Source organism: Amblyomma mixtum, chromosome 3, assembly GCF_055824585.1.
Source record: "Amblyomma mixtum isolate Tamu chromosome 3, ASM5582458v1, whole genome shotgun sequence".
Taxonomy (NCBI): domain Eukaryota; kingdom Metazoa; phylum Arthropoda; class Arachnida; order Ixodida; family Ixodidae; genus Amblyomma; species Amblyomma mixtum.
The window spans coordinates 235,263,022-235,281,629 of record NC_143014.1 but is presented as its reverse complement, the minus strand read 5'-3'; the positions used below and the strand labels follow the sequence as shown (position 1 = coordinate 235,281,629).

General features: G+C 47.8%; 1 pseudogene; it reads right to left on the bottom strand.

Moving 5' to 3' along the window:
- Nucleotides 1-1,672: 1,672 nt before the first annotated feature.
- Nucleotides 1,673-9,805, bottom strand: LOC149354065 (uncharacterized; annotated as a pseudogene).
- Between the last annotated feature and the right edge of the window lie 8,803 nt (nucleotides 9,806-18,608).

Here is an 18,608-nt window from a genome sequence, read left to right as displayed (position 1 = left end):
GGTGCCGTGCCATGCAATCATCCTTCGCCTCACGCTAACTTAGTCGCCATCAGATGAGGGGACGAAGTAAGCGCGAGGAACGGGCTATGCGCTCGGGGTAGGCACGTCCTCACATGATCCTGTGGCCGCGTAGTATGCTGAATGAGGGCGACGACCACGGCGCGGAGGCCTTGAACCTTGGCTTTAACATCTAGCCCTGTAAAACTCACCGGTGTGCTGTGTTATGTTAGGACACGATAAAGCAACTGAAGTGGTCGACATTAATTGTGCGTCGTCCACTACGGCGTCTCAGGCCGCAAACGTGCATGTTTCGGATGTCAAACTCTACTTACCACTAGCACTGCTGGCAGTTACACAACCAAATCAAAGTTAAAGCAGTATACTGCTTGTAAAAACTGTAAACCCTGTAAAAACTGAGCAACACTCTCTAAGTAAAAGTCTAATTAAAAATGGCGACCGCCATGCTTCAGCAAATTCATGCAGAAAGTTCTATTAGGATGCCATGAGCGTTGCAACACGCCGTGAGCGGACGCTACGTTTGCACTGAACTTCCGGTGCACGTGTGCCTCATGTGCATCTTTCTGGTGTTGTCTGGGAAAATAGCACTGGAATTCCCCGCGCTGCAGGGAACAAATTTTTCTTCTTGCCAAAAATAGGTAAGGCTTCGGTCGTCTCGATCGTGACCACGAACCCGCGCCATTGGCTCTAACTGCGAGACTTATCAGAAAAGTGTAAGTTTTGTTTCTTAGCTAGGTAATTAGCATTGCTTTAAAAGTTACGTTTGCCACGGCTTACAGTTTTCTTATGAAAATACTTGTTTCGAGTACACCATTTCTAGGCACTTTTTGAAACTCCTCGATGGAATGCGTGGGATATTGTGCGTGCCTTCCGGTAAAATTGTGTTTAGTCGGCGCTTGTCTTGTGGGCTCACAGTCAGGCTGCGCCTTTCGCGCAGCTTGACTGCAATCTTTGCAGTTCACTGAGGATCAGCTGCCCAGAGGAATGGCAAAACTATAGATGGCGGGAGTTAGAGCATCTTCTCCTTGTCGCGACGAAAGAAAGAGAACTGGATATCTTAGCGGCTATGCGAGGGGGTCACAGTGTGACTGGCTTTGAAGGTTTTTTTTATCTGTCGTCATGGTTAACACGGAAAATATGGGATATTTGATTAAAAAGATTTTTCTGTACGCCACGGAAAGCCTGGTCATAAGCAACGGAATGCTAACGCAAAAGAGCGAACTAAGGGCGGCTTGCAATACCTCTAAAAATTTATGCTTCGAGCCTCTCGGGATAAAAAGAAAATAAACTTTCGAGGATATTTCTAGCGGATGTAGTATTGCACGATTGTACATTTTGCTTCGTATAATACTGCAGAACAATAGCAGCCAGCAGGCAGGAACTTAGGGCTGATAAAAGCAGTGAGTATGGGCGTAAGAAGTCCATCCTACGAGAGGAATGCGAGCTGGAGGGCCAGCTAGCGAAGTAGAAATTATTACATTTAGAAACTGCATAGCATAAGTGCAGAGGACTACGGGCGAAGAAAACAGAAGAGACACGGCGTTTTTTAAGATGTCTTTACTGTATCCAAGGTAGCCGGTATACCTGTCAATTAAAAAAAAACACCTTGTAAAAAAAAAGCACCTCGGCATTCTTTAGGGTGGTTCCTTGGCTCTCAGCAGCAAGTCCAGAAGTTTCGTTTGCACTGGGGCCCGCCGCAGATATCCTCGTCCTTCGCCTCTGGCTGCCAGCGAACACTGCAACCCCTTAGCTGGAGGATTGGCCGCCCCTGGCTTTGTGCTACCTTCCTGATACCCCAGAAGCGACGTGACATCCTTCTTCCTCTCCACGGTGGCAACCGCAGCCTCCTTGCTGCCAGGCTTGGAGTGTTTGAAGACCATCATGGCTGGAGATCCGAAAGGAATAAATGAGATAAATAATTGAATCCGGTCTTCATACCTGCGGCACGCAGGCCACGTGAACCACTTGAAGGGTGCATGGTCAAATGTTCAAAGCAATCCCCTAAACTGGAGTAGATATCTAGCAATGGAGTAATTACTCACTGACATCCACCGAACCACAGCCATGCGGCTACAAAAGAAAGCCATGCAGCTTCTACAAAAACTTCGTGGTTCAAGAAAAGTTAGTCCGTGTTTGGGGTTCCAACCCGCGACGGTGAGGAATTTTTCTTTCACTACGAAGTTTCAGTGGAAGCTGCATAGCTTTCTTCTTTAGCCCCATGGCGGCACGTGGGTGGATGGGTGGATTACCTCCTTATTATGGAAGGGTGTACGTGTACATCTTTTCGAGTGCTGTTCACTGCGTTGTGAGTCAGGAATACATCTACGCTACGTTTCCAACCAATTACTGCCTGCAAAATATTGATAAGCACACTGTTTGGATGCACTACTTTTCTAAACAGCGACTGCACTCTCTACCCGCCAGGAGAGCCAAGTGCTCCGTTACTGGAAGTCAAGCACGATGAGGCGTTCGGCGATTGGTGGCGGACCAGAACATGACGTCGCACAAGCGTAAGTGAGCCCACTTCTGCAGTAAGACCAGATACTGGGGCCGGGGATCGCCACCAGTTCCCTGTGCTCCTCGACCCAGAGCTTGGGGCCGGCAATCACCACCAGTTCCCTCTGCCAAGCGTTGGCTGCGGCGACGTAAGATCTGGGCAAGGATATGCTCGACCTCCGGGACGGGGTGATAGACCAGTGCCCGGTCAGAAGGAGAAGACTGCGCATGGGGATTCATAGAACCTTTGCGCCTGCCGAACTGCACACGGGGCGATTCAGGGAGCGAACAGCACTACCCGAATGCTATACACCTTAGTGCCCAAAAAAACTTATTTTCATCTTCGTTTTGCTGTAGCCTCTCCTCTCCTTATTTGGTATGCACATAATAAACATTTAGTGCGCCGCCTTCTAAATGTCGCGAGGCTCGCTCAATGGCCTCAAGCTTTCGTTGAACATCGCCTTCCACCGCAGTCAAAGCAAAATGCTCCGCGAGTGTGTGCCAAGATTCAAGAATACGGCTGTTCGTGATGAACTTACCGTGGTGGTCGCGCGGAGGGTGGTTTACCGCTACGCCTGGCTGGATGCGCTCTCGTGGGAAGACAGCTTGCCGCGTCATCGGAGGGCCCCGACCCAGATATTGGGGCCGGGGATCACCACCAGTTCCCTGTGCTCCTCGACCCAGAGCTTAGGGCCGGCAATCACCTCCAGTTCCCTCTGCCAAGCGCTGGCTGCGGCGACGTAAGATCTGGACAAGGGTATGCTCGACCTCCGGGACGGGGTGATAGACCAGTGCCCGGTCAGAAGGAGAAGACTGCGCATGGGGATTGATAGAACCTTTGCGCCTGCGGGTTTGGGAAGCGTCTGGGTGGCACTCATCCTCCCAGTAGTTGTTCCTTGCAGCATGGCAGAGCTGGTTCTCGAATCAGCGGCTTCAACTGTGACGCAGTGTTTGCAAAGCGCTGGAGACCTGGGAGATCAGCCTTGCACAGACCTATGGCCACGGGCGGGTTCGTTTTCATCGGCTTCGTTTTCTCTTTTTGGCGCGTGTTCGCGAGAAATAACATTAGCTAGATTTATCACTGTATTAATGATTAGCGACTGTTCAAAAAGAGGGGCTAAAGGGTTTGGTTTAGTTTTGTGGGGCTTAACGTCCCAAAGCGACTGAGGCTATGAGAGACACCTTAGTGAAGGGCTCCGGAAATTTCGACCAGATGGGGTTGTTTAACGTGCACTGACATCGCACTGTACACAGGCCTCTAGAATTTCGCCTCCATAGAAAAGAGGGGATAGAAAACAAAAGCGAAACTGTACTTAAGTTTAAAAAATTTCATTAGCAGGTCCAAAGTTTCTATTTATGCTGCAACAGCGCGAAAGACGAAGACAAAGAACGACGTCATTTTATTTGAGGCCTACCAACCAACCAACCATCGCCCTGTGTCTGGCCTCGTTCTTTTTCTTTTGCGCTTTTGCAGTAAGGACTGTAACCAACAATCCCAGCTTTTTGACCTCTAAAATTTGATTACAAGCCACCTCGTGGTCTTTATGTCCATCGAATAAAGATTTATACAAGAAAAAAAAGATCTGGGCATTTCATTTTCAAACAAAAAAATTGGCAGAGGCTCAGCTTGGTTAAGCCCGGAAAGTGCGAAAGCAACTTCATCCGTTTCTTCAGCCCGCATCCGCCGTGTCTACCGCCGCTCTGCGCTGACGGTTGGTTGGTTGCGACTGAGAGAAGGATGAAAAGGAAAGTGCACGGGCCTGCCTACTGGCTCCAGCCGAGCCACCACGGCTGCCACGTGCAGATAGAAGAGAGTTAAAAGATATGAGGAAAGATGAACACCACTCATTAAACTTGGACCCTGCACTTGTAGATGCACCCGCATCAAGCGATCTTGACCGGCGTGCTCGCCAGGCTGCTGCATACGCACGTTGTTTAGCTAGCCGTTCTTCCCGTTCTTCGTCTGTTTCTTCGGCGCGGCGCCGTCGCTTGGCCGCAGCAGATCGTTCCAGCCTCGCCTTGTACGCATCATCCGACATAGCGCACTGAAAGGAGAGCAGCTGCCGCCCCCCTCCCCTCCCCCCTGTTTTATCCCGCTCTAGCGAGCGCCCTCTCACGGCAGCGGCGCAGCCGGCGTGTAATGCTGTACCTCCACCATCGATGGCGCGAGCTGTGGCCCCGTCTCTCGGTCTGTCCTGACGTCAAACGGTCACGTGACGCGCCGTTGTGTAAGCAGGCGCCACGACCATCGATGGCAGAAAAGTGCAGGCAGTAAAGCTTTCGCAATAAAAGGAAACCGAGTTCAATGCACGGCGCTATCGCAGCCTTCGTAGCTGTCACCTCCCTATCATCACTCATAAAAATTCATCACTCGCAAAACTGTGCACACGGGCGATAAATTGACTATGAGTAATGTGAAGACCCATTGATTGAAAATATCTTTTTAAGGCGAAAGCCTTTAATGTCCCATCGTTGTAAGCAGCAGTTGTCGACAGAGAATGTCACGCTTTTCAGTTGGTCGAAACGGTCGTGACGTCACAGTGCGCCAATTTCAAACGGGGCCAATTGTACTTTGGCTAGTAACCATGCAACCAATTGAAGGGACCATATAGTGATGCTCCAAGTAAGTGGGACTGAGCTTAGTTAATTGCTTAATTACCCAATTAGCCTAATTAACTTCTCTAGTCAGGCCATATAAATAAATAAAACCTATAAAGAAATTGGTCGAGCTCAAGAATCGAACCCCGGTCTTCGGAGTGCGAGACGAGCATGCTATCCACTCCGCCATGCCTGCTCGATGGTTTGGGATGAACAAAGGCACGTCTAGTGAATACGGTGTCTTCGCTCACTGCCATACGCCTCCCTTCCCTTCCGGCGAGGTTTAGGTGTCCACCGAGATATGAGAGAGAAATACATTTCCTTTCCTCAAAAACCAATTTCCCGACGAGCGAGGCGTAGAACCGAATGGGCGATGGCGTTCTATGGACTCCCTGGCAGCGTTGTAACATGCTCTCGCGTTCCACTCTTAGAGGCGAAGCTTAACATCTTAACCACACATCAGTGACCACACTTTAGGTCAAAAAGTGCACCCCCCCCCCCCTGAATTTTGACGGGTGTCCACCGAGCTATGTGAGACAGTTACTGCGTAATTTTCTTTCCTCAAATACAATTTTCATTTTCTTCATTACGGGCCATCTTCGTCTTCTTTCACTCCCACTTCCTCCGTTCCTCTACGGTGCGGTTCAGGTGTCCGCCGAGTTGACAGAGATTTACTGCGCCATTTCCTTTCCTCAAAAACCGTTGCGTTGAAACGGCAAGGCATCGCGCCGAACGGGTGGTGGCGTTCCGTGGACTCCCTGACAGCGCTACAACACGCTGTCGCGTTCCACTCCTAAAGGCGAAGCTTAAGCTTAATTAGCAGTTAATAAGTATTCAGGCATTAACCAGTAATTAACCATTAATTAGTGATTTGTCATCACTTAGTAATCAGTACTCAATTACATGTGACGCCACCAGTGCCACAGAAGCAGTCAAAGTGGTGCGGAAAACGCTTTCGCCTCTACGCACTTTAGACAGTCAAAGTGCCCCCTGAATTTTTGATAGAATCTTAGACCATATGGGCGGGCCGCCAATTTCGGCCGTTCACTGGTTATCGTGACCGCGTTGGCCCTCCCCACTAGCCAGTGCCGGTAGTCAGGATCACCGCAGAGCAGAATGGCCTCCCACTGCTCCTCCAAGGGTATGGATTGGGGTCAACTTTGGGATTAAATTGACAGGCGCACACCATGCCATCTGTCAATCTGATGCTATCTTTTTTACTTCGAAAAAGCTCTTGATAGAGTTCTCATGGCCGACTAATGCGCAAACTATCACTTAAATTTTGACCCATTTGTCCTCGCATAGATTTTCTTCTCATATTCATTAATCATGTACCGCAGAGCATAAACAATAACTTCCGGCTTTTTGCAGATGACTGTGTAATTTACGCTAAAATAACTAATCACGAAGACAGTATTAGCTTACAACATGACTTACTAGCAGTAGGAAATTGGTGTGAAAATGGCAAATGTCTTTAAATATTGCTAAGTGCAAGATCATGCATTTCCATTCACGCTCCAACTTAATTTCATATAGCTACTTTCTCTGCGGTTCTCGTTTACATGCTACTAAGACATACAGATATCTTGAATTACACCTGTCTGACGGCCTTACGTAGTCAACGCACATCAACCACATCATGAAGCATCCAGCCAATCCCTTGGCTATCTTCAGCGCTCAATGAATTTCGCCCCAGCACGTGTAAAATTACTAGCCTACACCGCGTTAATACTCCGAGAATTAGAATATGCCGCCGCCATTTGGAACCCACGTCACGAATACCATTCTGAGAGCACAGAAACTATGCAGAATCGCGTCATTAGAATTGTTTATTCCGATTATTTATCCTAGAATATTGTAACCGATCTAAAGAACCGATCCAGCTTGCTATTATTACAGCACCTTCAAAAACTACCCAGTTTAGCCCTCTTTCATCGTTTCTACTGTTCACTTTCGTTAAGCATTATGTCACAAAACCCTTCCCGTTTTCAGCTCGTCACAAAAACAGTCAACAGGTGTCAGACCCTTGCCTAAAAACACAAACATTTGCGCATTCTTTCTTCATCCGAGAAGCAAAAGATTGAAACATCCTTCCCAATGCCACTGCAATAATTGAATACACGCTTGAATTCAAAGTCAAGCTTAAATCTTTAGACACAATTTAGGTTTCCGTGTACCTTTTCCCTCTAACACTATCTGTAGTCCAGAGTTCGACGGAAATCCGTCTGGTCGGGCATGGTGATGCAATGAAGTGAAGTAGCAGTCACTGATCATAGTCGAAAAAAGAAAGACGTTTCGAAACCCGTACGGGTTTCTTGTTCACAGTGAGCAGGACAAGAGCGGTGGCGAATTTATATCCGGAGAATGTGACGTAAAGATCGGGCGTAGATGCCTGGCATGGGGTCAGCGTTCTTGTTTAATGTTGCTTGTGTTGTTTGGATGAATAGCGATTCCAGCAGAAGGCGCGTCGTCAGGTTTCTTTCCTTAGATAAGATGGAGGCATTGCCCCAGTCAATCTGGTGGCCAGTGTCGTGTGCATGACCCGCCAGCGCATTTGTGGCATGCTTTTTGTTTTTCACATCACGTTGGTGGTCCTTAATTCGTCTTGAGAACTTCCCTGTCTCACCGATGTAGGCATGATTACAGTTCATGCATGGTATTTTGTAGACGACTCCTGGAAACTGCTCATTTGGTAGTCGGTCTTTCACATTCATTAGCTGATTCCGCAGCTTGCTGACAGGCATGTGGGCCACGTGCAAGTCGTATTTTGAGAACACACGAGGCAACGCTTCGCTGATAAAAGGCATGTATGGAATGCCTGCTCGTGTTCAATACGTCCTACAATCAGTGGTAGCTGGATGTGCAGCTCGTTCTTGTATCTTTGATATGAAGCGGCTCGGATAACCGTTGGGTGACAGTTCTTCGTGCACTCTTTTCAACTCCTTTTCTTCATCATCTTCGCCTTTGCAGACACGTGTCGCACGTTTGGTCAGTGATGTGACGACGGAGGCTTTGTGCGCAACTGGATGATTTGAATGAAAATTTAAGTACTGGGCTGTGTGCGTAGGTTTTCTGTACACAGAGAACGAAAGGCGATTGTCCCTCCGCTCGACCAGGACATCCAAGAAGGGAAGGCGGTTTTCTTGCTCAAACTCGGCCGTGAACTTCAAGCTTGGTTCGACACTGTTTAGTTCATGTAGAAACCGCGACGCGTCCTCTTTCCTTAATGTGCAAAAACAGTCATCGACATACCGGTAGAAGACCTTGGGTGCTGGAGTGAAAGCATTCAATACCTTGTGTTCTAGTGCTTCCATGACGAGGTTTGCTGTGGTGGCCGATATGGAAGCGCCCATCGCAGTGCCTTGGGTCTGTCTGTAGAACTTTGAATTAAAGGAAAAATACGTATTGCTTAGGCAGAACCGTAGCAGTGTGCTCAGCTCTGGAACGTCGAAGGGCGTACGACTTGCCAGATTGCGGTCCTTCTCCAAAGCTTCCTCGCACGTGGAAACGGCTAGGTAAACCGGTACACTGGTGAAGAGTGCCGTGACGTCGAAGGAGACCATTACGTCCTCTGCGTCCAATTCCAAATCATGCAGTTTCTGAACAAAATTTGAAGAATTCCCAATGTACGTCCTAGTCTTTCCGGATAAAGGGCTGAACACTTCGTGGAGGTACCCCGAAAGTCGATACAGTGGCGACCTTGTGAAGTCCACTAACGGGCGTAGGGGCACTCCAGGCTTGTGGATCTTCGGTAGGCCGTATACAGCAGGAGCCGAACCATTTGTGCATAGGAGGCGGTAGTAAAGTTTCTTGTTATCCGGGGGCCCGAGCTTAAATGGGCCCGCCAGCAGTTCTTGCAATTTTGTTCGCAATCTGGCCGTAGGATCGCGTGGTACAGACAAGTAGGTGCCGTCTTTCAGTAAACCGATCATCTTGTCATTGTATTCACTGCGGTTGGGCAGGACGGTAGCATTCCCTTTGTCTGCCGGTAAGATGGCAATCTCCGGGTTCCTTCTGAGGTCGCGTATGGCTCGTTTCTCAGCCACAGAGAAGAGGGGCTTATGCCGCCACTTCGAGAGAACGCCAATGGCGCGAGTGCGGGCTTCATCTCGGACGTTCATAGGTAGCAGGCTTACCGCACGCTCAACCGCACAGATTACCTTTTTTTCTTTTCTGGTGAGCGATCTGTATTAAAGTTCAAACCGCGGCAGAGGACAGAGGTTTCTGCTGCGCTTGGCTTGTAGGAGGAGAGGTTCACCACAACCTGTCTTTTGTTCTCCTTCCTTGGAATCCGAAGAGCATCAATCTTCTTCTCATGCGATGCCTTGCAATGCCGTTCTCTTACCGCTGCCGTGTAGTTGGCGCGCAGTTGTACGTCCGGAAAGCGCTCTTGGACAATGTATTCGAGCTGTCTCCGCGCGAAAAACGAGTCGGTCTCGAGGCGCTTTATCTTCTGCCGGCATTCCTGAACACGTGCAAGTACCAGTTTCCTTTCGGCGTGTTGAATGATCTGGTGGCCCCAGACGGAGTGGACGGGAGTTTTGAGACGGAGAGACTTGGGTACCAGGTTCTCCCACTTGCATGTCAGGTTGAAGTCTAGATGGGTCTTGAAGGCTGCGACTCTTGAAGTTAGTGAAACAAACCGACGAATCTTGATGACCACGTCTTGTCCGTAGATACTCCGATAGTTCATGTAGTCAAGAGTTCGACGTAAATCCGTCTGGTCAGGCAAGGTGATGCAATGAAGTGAAGTAGCAGTAACTGAACGTCTTTCTTTTTTCGACTATGGTCAGTGACTGCTACTTCACTTAATTGCATCTAACACTATCTATTGCACTTTGTTTTACTACGCAGATTTCATTGTACACTAATCCGTTATTGAACTCTTACCCACCGCTGAGGGAAAGAAGGAATTGTGAAAGAGGCGCCGTAATGCACTGCTCCAGGTGAATTTCGACCGCCTGCGATTCATTAATGCAGCACATGGGTGCCTTCTGCATTTGGCGTCCACTGAAACCCTGCCACGGCGGCCAGCATTCGATCAGCATCCTCGTGTCGTGCTCAGCAACCGGGCGCTGGAATCACTGAGCTACCGCAGCTGGTGCACCAGGTTATTTGAAACCAATTGGTCTCGAGGTTTGGGTTCGGATACGCCGAGCGTTGTTAGGAGGAGGAGGAGGTCCTAGACAAAGTAAATGCGCATGAATTCCAGAAGTTTCTTAGTATGTCATTCGCGAACTTGAAAGAAATTCACGACACAAGAGCACGTCAATATTTTTAAGTTTATTCTTCCCAGGTTTAGGCTGGGAAGGCTCATTGTTTACTGTTACCATATTTTCGCTCTCGTTGTCATGAACAAAAGCTAAAATTTATTCCACGAGTAACAGCCAGAAGGCTCAAATCGTGAGCGCTCGAGGAAGCGTTCGTAAAAAATGCAACAGTTTAAATGGCCCTGACCAGGTTTTTGACATTTTGCGCAAAGAGCACAGGCATTGCGGCTGCAGTCGTCCTCGCAAAATATTCGGATAAAGTTTAGCGCAAAAGGCGATGAAAATTCAGACCAAAAAGTGCTCGAGCCCTCTCGCGACATGACCAATCTTCTCGTCGACGCAGGTGGCCTCAAAGAAGAAGCCACGTGTCGTGCAAGGGCCAAAGAATTTCATTGGTCCATTAGGCTGATTAACGAGTCATGACCCCGCGTTTGGCCACTCGTGTTCCGCAGTCCCGCACTATCGCTACACCGTTAGCTCTGCACTGCCTCGCGACTCGTTGACAGTGGTGCGAAAGCTACGCACCCGACAAGATTGCTTTTAAACCGATATGGAGAGAACAGTGAGAAGAGCACTTTTGCGACAGCCTTCGTAACTCACTCGCAGCATTACTCGAAAGCGTATAGAGGTACTTAAAGTTTTTGAGGTCTTGCATTGTCGCGTTATCAAGTGATTTGTGGGGTTGTTTATTGTTGCGGTGCTAATTTGTGGCGCTTTTTCATCCAGTTCTATCTTTAAGCGCATTCTTAATCCTCCGTACTCCTGTTTGGGAAAGTTTGGTTTATTGGTTTGGTTTATTGGGGTTTAACGTCCCAAAGTAACTCAGGCTATGAGGGACGCCATAGTGACGGGCTCCGGAAATTTCGACCACCTGGGGTTCTTTAACGGGCACTGACATCGTACAGCACACGGGCCTCTAGAATTTCGCCTTCATCGAAATTCGGCTGCCGCGGCTGGGATCGAACCCGCTTCTTTCGGTTCAGCAGCCAAGAACCGTAACCACTGAGCCACCGCGGCCGGGCGTTTAGAAAAGTAGTAAAAACATATCTATAGACGTCCCATGGACGGCGAGCGGTCATCCGATTCGGCCAGAGTGTCGTCGTCTCGGTCCACTAGTGTGATAGCAAACACGGAGGACAAAGGGGCGCTGACGGACGTCGCCGAGCTGCAAGTCACTGCCCACCTATGCTGTGTGAATGCAAGAGCGCCCAGGTTGGCAGAGCAGTGAGCCGTTCTCCAGGCGTCAACCACGAGGCTTTGACATCGATGGCTTCACCGGTGAGTTGTCCGAACAGAGAACACAATTCAGCAATGAGACTTTTTAAAAAATATTTTGGCAGTATTATTTGGTCAATATTGCGCATTACACTAACTTGACAATACTGTCACGTTAGTGAACACGGACTCCAAAGGCAGAAATACTAGTTTGAAGAGATGGAAAACTGCAATCCTGTGCGCTGAGAGAACCAAGACGAAACAGCCTTTTATTACATGGTGCTTACCCCGTATTCCAGGCGATTCAGATTACCACTGAGGCAAAATTACGTAGGTACTTTCTTCGTTATGAAAATGAGCGTGTCCTTTGAATTCAATATCTACTGCCCAGGGGCAAGCTTTATAATCTGGGCATGTGCGCTGGAGCTATTGCGGGATGTGGTTGTTAGTTATAAAATGTTTTTTTTTTCTGAACAAAAATGTAGTTGCTGCGAGTCAGTGCACGTCTCTGCTTACCTGTCGTTCTCTTTCATCCGGCCACGCTGTTTCCTTCCAAAAATCAAAATAAATCGCTATATGTGGTGCTACAGCATTATTAACGTTACAGCGGTCAGGGCTCTGTGTCACAGAAGAGCCGGCGTCGTCGTTAACCGTGAATAAACAATGCGCGAAAATTCCCCAGAGAATCGACCTTGGCGGCAGCTGGGCCACCTAGGTGATGTGACCTTGTGACGACATCACAACCCACCCACCAGATTCTTAGCAAACAGCCCGCTGTGGCAGGTGGCAGTCAGTTAATGACTAGTGACGAGAGGTTGCTCGGGAACAGCAAACAGGGTCTAAAAAGACCCACCGGTGGCAGCACCTGCCATCGCAGGGCAGTGGCGCGTCGCTTAAACGTTGCACCACGGCTCCAGGAGTGGACTAGGACTTCCAGCGATCTAAGAATATAAAACAGAGAATAACCAATTCTGCATATATATGTACTAATCCATTAACGCTATGTCTTCGCACTATAAAGCCAAGCAAAGTGTCCCCTCTCTTTTCATCATTTTCTTCCCTACTGCTGCACACCGAAATGAAAATTGGCCGTGAGGAAAGTTGGAAGCCTCAACCACGCCACGAGAAGGAGCGATGAAGAAGGAGGTAAAAATAGGAACGCAGAGAAAGGCGCCGTAGCAGAGGGCTCCGATTCTAATTCGGCCGCCCGTGGTTCTTTAGGATGCATTGACAGCTCAGCGCACAAGGGCGCCCTTTGAATTTCACCTTCCTCGAAAAGCGGCCACCTCGGCAGCGGTTTGATGCTGCATACGGAGCTCAGGACACAAACTCGCCAACCACTGAGTCACTGCGGCCAACGACATATACTGTTCAATTGCAAAAGAAGCGACTGATGCTGTGTTCCTCAAGCCCTGAAAGCAGCCAGAGAGGCAATGCGCGCTGGGCGGTTCGATGAGTAGATGCAGATGAAAGCTGCGGCCCGTCCAGCAGTGAAAAGTCCTTCCCGAAACTCCAGTACGGCTATCGTCTATGTGGAGTCCTAGAATCTGCAACGCGTTTTGTGCGGTGCATCTCATGCTTACACAAGAGGTACAGTTTTACAGACACCCCACGGCCACGATTCCTGGACATTAGTTTCAATTGTGAGCTAACTGCGGAATATTGTAAGGTACTGTAATGAAAATAAAGAAGATAATGGCCCATTCTTGCGATGCATAGCAAAACCTTTCGCTTAAAGTTTCTCCATCGCTGGCATCAAGCAGTTAGGACTGCCTTTGAATAGCAATAGGGAACGTTTTTGACGGGAGCAAAAACGTTCCCGGGAAAAAGAATGCAAGAATTCCAAAAGGAGACCTTCGGATATAATAATTGTTATAGCGGAATCGCACGATAAATGAAAAAGTTGCGTTCCTAAGCCACTTCTAGTTTAAACATACGCTTGTGCACGTTTTCCTGGTATGTTCCTGACAGTACAAGCTTATCACAACCATCATCTACATCTACTCACGGCAACGAGAGAGACGAATTTTGTTTCTGCTCCCGGAGGATGAGATGTTAAGCAGTGAAAAACTATTAAGTTCCGCCAGTAATGCCTCAGCAGCTATGAGCAGGAACTCAGCTATGAGCAGTGGGAGGCGAAGCTGGCTCACATAGAGCTCCCCCTTCAGCGCCTGCTGATTGGTCAGGCCTGGAAGGCCGTATTCGCCCGCTGGGCCTCAGGCGGTGCTGGCTGGGCAACATTATTTTTCTTTCTTTTTCTCTGCCCACATTAATATACGTCTCTGTGCAGCTCAAACTACGGCCCCTGCCTATCCCTGTGAGCATAGCTCCCCCGCACGAGCCACTAAAAATACAAGGCACAAGACAAAGAGGAATGGCGCAATGTTTTTTTTTTCTATTTCCTCCTCAATAAAAGCTCCTATTTCCAGCAGTTCACCGCCTGTGTCTTGGCCACTCCCCCGTAGTGGGTATGTGCCATCTTTGCTTGAGGCCAACCAACCAACCATTCCAACCAGTTTTTCCCAAACTATGCTCCATTTCAAGCAGTTTCTGTGAGCTCTCCAGTCGGTGCAATACGGCGAAGTAGTGAAGGGCACGCCTACCTGCTCACGCCATGGCGCCAGCACGCCGGTCGCTGCGCAGCCAGCGAAGAGCGCGCCCGCGTTGTGCCTTGTGCGCTTTGCCTATTGTTGAGTTTCGCATGGTTGCGCATTTAGTTTTACGGGTACTCGAAGTTTTTTTATGGCCCTCAACATTACAACACTTCTTTCGAAGTGATATTTGTTGTCGGTTGGGTAAAATGTGGTCAACTTGAAAGAAAATGAACAAACGAGTTGAAAACAAGCGTCCTCGTTTTATTAGTACGGGCACGTAATTTTTAATACTGCCGGGAAAAAAAAGGCAGGGCGTTAAAAGCTCAAGGACCGCCAGTCAGGACCGCTCGGAATGTAATTTTTCGTTTTTCTGGAGCGAAAATAATTGTATAACAATAGGAGACCCTACTGAACAGGTCTCCTGTACTGAATTTTAGCATCCAAACTGCGCGCGCCTCAAACCGAAACCGGAAGTTGGGTTCTATAGGAGTGTCCGCTCTTTATGAATCCCTTTCTCCATGCTGTTGCATTCGTAAAGACGCTGTGGTTCAACACGCAGAGCCCGCAGCACGCGAAGAACCGCTGCTCCGTATACCTAAGTGGAAAAGTGAAAACTGCTCCGCTCATATCTCACTGGAACGGCAATGTGTTACAGTCGCTTTGGTAGTGTGGTATGCCCTTGCCACTTAGTGTGTATGCCAGCCAGAAAGGTGTCTTATAACGCCTTTGTGGGAAGTGTCGGATGTTATTTTCTGATGATCGCCTGATATCTTCTAAGAAAATGGCTGTTCCGTAGTGAATTCTCTTTTTTTCGTTTTCTGGCACCTACAGTGGGAATAAATTATTATGCTTTTTGTTGACTGTACTGAGTGAAATAGTGCATGCGGGTTATTTGTGGTTCTAGTGCTGAAACCACTACAATGAACGTGCACTGGGGAGTGATTTGAAGAATAGATATGCTTTATAACAAACAGATTCACAACAGCGCTACGGAACAAGGACAGAAGGAACACGAAAAACACAGGACGGGCGCTGTCCTTTATAACCTTCTAAATATTTAGGAACGCTTTGATAATGAGGAAGTCTATCTCTATATCCGTCGCAAACATGAGCCTTACGCTATAGACATACTGCTAAGCTCTCAAAATTGCAACTGAAAAGTACTTTGTACCCACTGAGTTTTACTGATGTGTTGTTCATGGGATACTGCCTTTATGTATTGCCTTATTATTGTAGACATGAGAAGAGATTGTTGAATGTCACTTCTCTTATCCCTGTACAAAATCTCGGATGCTTTGGGGCTATTTCTATTTGTGTGATAAGCATGGAGCAGTCTGTAATAAGGTCACTTGTGTTATTCGCCTTTCTTGGTAGCATCCAGAAAGATATAATTGCTTGAACGTTTCCTATTCCCACAGCGTCTCTTTTCGCATTTGATCATTTTCCCGTACCTATCCTCGCTTTCCTATTGTGTGAACGCTGCAATGTACGTTTCATCTTGTCTGCGTAGGTTTTGATAGTATTGATGAAAATAACCGTCCCCATATGCTCTAAAAGGCAGCCGCGATTTCAGCAGGAAAATGCGGCGCTATTTGAAGCCATCTTACGCCACATATACACATCGAGGAACTAGGATATCCACTGCACATGTAACTCGCCTGGACAGCAGCTTGGGCATGTTAGTTACTCATTTGTGACGGAACAGCGCAAAACACCAGGACAAGAGACAAGCGCTGACTTACAACTGATTTTTATATCGAAGAAACAGTGCTTCTTATACTTTCTTCACACCCTCAAAACACATCCGTCACAACCATATCGTTCAAGCGTTCTAAAATGACAATATAAGACTTATAATCTGAGAAGTTTATAATCACATTTTTAATATGTCGAATTCTTTCTTTGTTAAAGCAACAGACGGCGTGCTGCCACAATCGTCGCGCCGCCTCGCTATCGAAGCTGCCTCGATTATATCACGAACTAAGTGTTCTTTGCGATTGGCCAAGGCTCAACATTTTTGGAAAACAGGTGCACAAGTTTTCGAAGGGTAGTCTCTGCAATGAATTCCCAGGTTCCTGCAAGCTTGCTCGAAATAAGTTTTGCGCTCTAGTAGCCTTTCATTCATGCACCTGCCAGTCTGCCCTATGTATTGTTTCCCACATGTCACTGGCAACGAATAAACAACGCCTTCGGTACACTCCACAAAGGGGGTTCGACGCTTTATCGCGCATCCCTGCTTCTTTTTGGTCGGGTCGGAATTGACTCGTCTGCACAGACTTTTCAGTTTATTAGGAGTAGTCATCACTACATTCACGCCAGCTTTCGACCAATGCTTTTCAGGCGATGGGAAACGTTGTTAGTGTAGGGTATTGCTACCACCAGCCTCCTTTCTTTCTTTTTCGTTGCCTCATCTTGCTGCTCGGGCTTAGCCTGCATCAGGTGCTTTTTCATCTGCTTGGAAACAGATACCAACAGGTGCGAGGGGTAACCCGAGTTGCCAAGCCATTCTGTCTGGCGAAGGATGCTCACTTCCATTTTGTGAACACAGGACTTCCTCAAGACATTTGGGAGCCACAAGTTCACCATACCCCTCTCTGTCAGCTTTGAGTGAGCTGATTGGTAGGGCATTGGCGCTTTCTCCCCTCTGGGCTCAGAGGCCCAGCAGGCATGCCGTCTAGTGAATTGAAGTCTCAGGTCCAAAAATCTGAGAGACTCTTGAGCAGGAAGCTCGTGCGTGGCAATAAGTGGCTGCAAAGCCTGCGCAAAGCGACCCACTTCCTCCATTACTGCTTCTAGCTTATTAGCGCGTTGGCCATCACAAAAAACAAGGTAGCCATCAACGTACCTAAATAACCTTTCTAGCACTTGTACCAGCGAGGGTTACGTTCAGTTCAGGAACCTGTCTTTTTCGAGCCAAGTAGCCGTCCGGTGCGTGTGTCAGCACGCCGTCTGTTGCTTTAACACAGAAAGAATTCGACATGTTAAAAATGTGATTATAAACCTCTCTGTTTATAGGTCTTAAATTGTCATTTTAGATCGCTTGAACAATACGATGGTGACACATGTATTTTGATGGTGCGAAGAAGGTATAAGAAGCACTGTTTCTTCGAAATAAAAATCAGTTGTAAGTCAACGCTTGTCTCATGTCCTGGTGTTTTGCGCTGTTCCGTCGCAAAACATGTAACTTGTCTCGCGGGTAAGTTCAGCCACTTCATATTGGGTCACTATTCTGAGCCTGAGATTGTGTACTGTTTTCTAACTAATAAACCGGTTTTTATAAAAATTTCCTCTGCTGTCTCTTTAAATCACAATGCATTGCTCGTAAACTCGGGAGCAGATAACGAGTCGCAAACAAAAAGCTATGAATACACCTCAAATGCACCACTCGATCTTTAAGAGAAATTATGGCCTTGTTGATGCATTAACCGCTTGCAATTCAACGTTACACACGAAGCGCCGCCGCGGTGGCTCAGTGGCTATGGTGCTCGGCTGCTGACCCAAAAGACGCGGGTTCGATCCCGGCCGCGGCGGCTAGAATTTCTTTGGAGGAGAAATTCTAGAGGCCCGTGTACTGTGCGATGTCAGTGCACGTTAAAGAACCCCAGGTGGTCGAAATTTCCGGAGCCCTTCACTACGGCGTCTCTCATAGCCTTAGTCGCTTTGGGACGTTAAACCGCATAAACCTAAACCTAAACCGAGGGATAAGGAAGAAAACGCAACGAGGGCTGACAGCCGAAACATGCAGAGACCAGAAATGTGCCACAAGATTCTGTGCTTTCGCCATTTCTTTTCAGTATGCTGATGTGCGATATTCCTGTACACCCTAATGTTGTAGTTTATATTTACGCAGACGACATGACCTTTTTTGCCTCTGCAACAGATATTCATGCGCTATATCGTTCTCTAAAGGCTTAACTCAGTGCACTCAAGGTTTGGCTGGAAAACATTAGTCTGGTTTTAAATGTGCACAAAAGTAGTATGCTATTTTTTCTATCCAACATGCCTTTATATATCTCGTTGCACTATCGCTCCGACAACATACCACAGGTAAAATCTCGGCGGTATCTAGGTATTAGTCACGATGTTACAAAGGATTGGCGGCCCCACATCAAGACTACCGTTAGAAAGGGGTGCGTGCACTCGGTAGGCTACTATGGATAAGTAATAGGAAATTTGTCATGCGCCTGGACACGCTACCTCTTCTTTAGAAAGCCTATGTCGTACAAATTTGTGAATTTGGTTGCATACTCTTTTCCCGCTCCCCTAAAAATAGGCTTCATCCGTTGCTGCTGTTAGAAAGGTGCAAACTGCGCTTCTGGCTAGGTCTCTCTCAATCAGTTTGCGCCTCAGTTCTGCACCTGGAGGCTCGTATTCACGACCTTAACTCCCGTTTCCATCTTTCAACATTCAAGACTTT